The sequence below is a fragment of the Pseudorca crassidens genome, chromosome 6, assembly GCF_039906515.1.
Source record: "Pseudorca crassidens isolate mPseCra1 chromosome 6, mPseCra1.hap1, whole genome shotgun sequence".
Lineage (NCBI taxonomy): Eukaryota > Metazoa > Chordata > Mammalia > Artiodactyla > Delphinidae > Pseudorca > Pseudorca crassidens.
Window position 1 is genome coordinate 74,602,210 of NC_090301.1, and position 4,537 is coordinate 74,606,746.

Below are 4,537 nucleotides of genomic sequence, written 5' to 3' on the forward strand. Positions count from 1 at the left end.
ACAAAGAAGGACACTACATAATGATCAAGGGATCAATCCAAGAAGAAGATATAACAATTATAAATATTTATGCACCCAACATAGGAGCACCTCAATACATAAGGCAAATACTAACAGCCCTAAAAGGGGAAATCGACAGTAACACATTCATAGGAGGAGGCTTTAACACCCCACTTTCACCAATGGACAGATCAACCAAAATGAAAATAAATAAGGAAACACGAGCTTTAAATGATACATTAAACAAGATGGACTTAATTGATATTTATAGGACATTCCATCCAAAAACAACAGAATACACATTTTTCTCAAGTGCTCATGGAACATTCTCCAGGATAGATCATATCTTGGGTCACAAATCAAGCCTTGGTAAATTTAAGAAAATTGAAATTGTATCAAGTATCTTTTCTGACCACAATGCTATGAGACTAGATATCAATTACAGGAAAAGATCTGTAAAAAATACAAACACATGGAGACTAAACAATACACTACTTAATAACGAAGTGATCACTGAAGAAATCAAAGCGGAAATCAAAAAGTACATAGAAACAAATGACAATGGAGACACGACAACCCAAGACCTATGGGATGCAGCAAAAGCAGTTCTAAGAGGGAAGTTTATAGCAACACAATCCTACCTTAGGAAACAGGAAACATCTCGAATAAGCAACCTAACCTTGCACCTAAAGCAATTAGAGAAAGAAGAACAAAAAACTCCCGAAGTTAGCAGAAGGAAAGAAATCATAAAAATCAGATCAGAAATAAATGAAAAAGAAATGAAGGAAATGATAGCAAAGATCAATAAAACTAAAAGCTGTTTCTTTGAGAAGATAAACAAAATTGATAAACCATTAGCCAGACTCATCAAGAAAAAAAGGGAGAAGACTCAAATCAATAGAATTGGAAATGAAAAAGGAGAAGTAACAACTGACACTGCAGAAATACAAAAGACCATGAGAGATTACTACAAGCAACTATGTGCCAATAAAATGGACAACCTGGAAGAAATGGACGAATTCTTAGAAATGCACAACCTGCCAAGACTGAATCAGGAAGAAATAGAAAATATGAACAGACCAATCACAAGCACTGAAATTTAAACTGTGATTATTAAAAATCTTCTAACAAACAAAAGCCCAGGACCAGATGGCTTCCCAGGCGAATTCTATCAAACATTTAGAGAAGAGCTAACACCTATCCTTCTCAAACTCTTCCAAAATATAGCAGAGGGAGGAACACTCCCAAACTCATTCTACAAGGCCACCATCACCCTGATACCAAAACCAGACAAGGATGTCACAAAGAAAGAAAACTACAGGCCAATATCACTGATGAACATAGATGCAAAAATCCTCCACAAAATACTAGCAAACAGAATCCAGCAGCACATTGAAAGGATCATACACCATGATCAAGTGGGGTTTATTCCAGGAATGCAAGGATTCTTCAATATACGCAAATCTATCAATGTGATACACCATATTAACAAATGGAAGGAGAAAAAAACATATGATCATCTCAATAGATGCAGAGAAAGCTTTTGACAAAATTCAACACCCATTTATGATAAAAACCCTGCAGAAAGTAGGCATAGAGGGAACTTTCCTCAACATACTAAAGGCCATATATGACAAACCCACAGCCAACATCGTCCTCAATGGTGAAAAACTGAAAACATTTCCACTAAGATCAGGAACAAGACAAGGTTGCCCCCTCTCACCACTCTTATTCAACATAGTTTTGGAAGTTTCAGTCACAGCAATCAGAGAAGAAAAGGAAATAAAAGGAATCCAAATTGGAAAAGAAGAAGTAAAGTTGTCACTGTTTGCAGATGACATGATACTATACATAGAGAATCCTAAAGGTGCTACCAGAAAACTACTAGAGCTAATCAATGAATTTGGTAAAGTAGCAGGATACAGAATTAATGCACAGAAATCTCTGGCATTAATAATAATAAAAAAACTTAAAAAAAACAAACAAAAACTATTCTTCATACATGAAGAAGAAATAAAGATGATCCTAAGTGAAGACTAAGACAATTTGTTCCTAGATTTGCCCTACAAGAAATACTAAAGGAAATACTTCTTTAGGATGAAAGGAAATGACACTAGATGGTAACTTGAACCTATAGAAAGAAATGAAAAACACCATGAATGGTAGATATGTTGGCAAATATAAAAGTCTGTATAAATATATATTTTTGTTTTTCTTAATTACTTTAAAAGATATGATTTTTAAAACAATAATGATAACACTTGTTTATTTTATAATACGCATAGATGAAATATATGCATTTAATAACACAAAAGAAGAGGGAATAAATGGAATGATATTGGAGCAAAATTGCTCTATTTTACTGGAATTAAGGTAATGTTAACATGAAGCAGATTGTGAACAGTTCAGATGCATATTGTGATCTACATAGCAACCATTATTTAAGAAAATAATTAAAATATGTATTTAAAAATATTAAAGCAGTATGCTAAAAATATTTTTGCATTGTTGACCTATTTTATTTTTTTTAAACATCTTTATTGGAGTATAATTGCTTTACAATGGTGTGTTAGTTTCTGCTTTATAACAAACTGAATCAGTTATACATATACATATATCCCCATATCTCTTCCCTCTTGCGTCTCCCTCCCTCCCACCCTCCCTATCCTACCCCCCTAGGTGGTCACAAAGCACCGAGCTGATCTCCCTGTGCTAGGCGGCTGCTTCCCACTAGCTATCTATTTTACATTTGGTAGTATATATATGACCATGCCACTCTCTCGCTTTATCCCAGCTTACCCTTCCCGCTCCCCGTATCCTCAAGTCAATTCTCTAGTAGGTCTGCGTCTTTATTCCCGTCTTGCCCCTAGGTTCTTCATGACCATTTTTTTTTTGGTGGAAAGCAGTATGCTAAAAATATTGATTTAACACAAAAGAAAGCAGTGAAAAAAAAGAGCAGAGGAATGAAAATGGCATACATAGAAAACTAATAGCAAAATGGCAGATGTAAATTTAACCATATCAATAATTACATTAAATACAAGGTTGGTTTAAGATAAAAAGGAGTAAACCACTGATACATGCTACATTGTGAATGTACCTAAAAAACATGCTCAGTGAAAGAAGTCTGATACAAAAGACCACAACTTGCCTGGTTCTACTTAAATACACTTTTCAGAAAAGGCAAATCTATAGGGACAGAAAGTAGGTTAGTGGTTGCCTGGGTTTGAGTGTGGGAGCAGGGTTGACAATAAGTAGGCATGAAGGATCTTTTTAGGGTAATAGAAATGTCCTTAAACCGAATTGTGATGATAATTGCACAGTTCTATTCTTTCACTAAAAATAACTGAATTGTACCATTATAGTGGTCTATAAATAAAACTTAAGCAGAGCGACTTAAAGGAGAGGTAAGTCATCGTGTTGGTAGACAATTGATGCTCTTTTGTACAGACAAAATGGAAATGATGTTTCAGTTTAGCCACAGAACTCTAGCTGTCTTAAGAAATCATCAATATATTTTAATTCATTGTCTTTGAATTTTTTTGTTAATATTAGCAAGTTATGCTTTGTAGGCAAAAGAGTTAGCGGTAAGTAATTATCCTTCAAAATTCTGAGTGAGTGTAACCCTGGAAGTGTTGGAGTGAATTGACCTTTAGGTTGGAAAGGAATACAGACATTCTCCTTGTCATTTCACCATTTTGTGCTTTATGGTTAGGTTTGCCTAATTTTATTACGTCCATTTCATTTTTGATTTTCTAAGTTCAATGACCTGGCTCAACTCTCCTCTGGTTCAGTCCTTCCGTACAGCTTGACCTGGTAATGATTGTTAAACCAATTTTGTTAACATAGATAACAATATATATATATATATGTGTATATATATAGTTAACAGTATATATATGTATATACATATCACACTGGCTTGCATTTATTACTACATTGAGTTCTGTGTATCTGGTCTAGTTAACACTAATGGGACTTAGACATTAGCTTGACTTAGTTTGGTTTGGTTTGGATTTGCCCAAACATGTTCTGTGGTCATACATCAAGTGTCTAACATTCATTTGCAGTTGTCAGCCATGCCCCTGTCAATCAGGGGTTAGATAATGTGACTTGAGAAGCAGATTTCTTATTAGGATACTGTCTGATCAATCTAATAAACTGTAACTCAGTTCAGTTTAGCTTATTCATCCCCAGGGTGCAGTGTGACTTTCTCTAACTTGTTGAGGTAAGACTTCAATCCCACAGCACTTAATGGGTCCCAGATGAACTTACCCAACAGTTCTCCTACTAGTTGCACTAGGTGCTGCCAATATGTAACCTCTGGTTTAGTCTCCTAAACTTACCTAATTACTCACTTACTCAAACATCAGGTGCATTGTTCCAGAAATTCCAACCACAGAGCTAATGCAGAAGCTACTGAAATTAGTTATAACCATTGAGATGAATACTCGAAGTCATCTGAAAATTTTAATGGGAAAAACATACTAGAGTTGGCTAGTGAAGGTTTTCTCTTTGGTATGATCATTAATGTGTG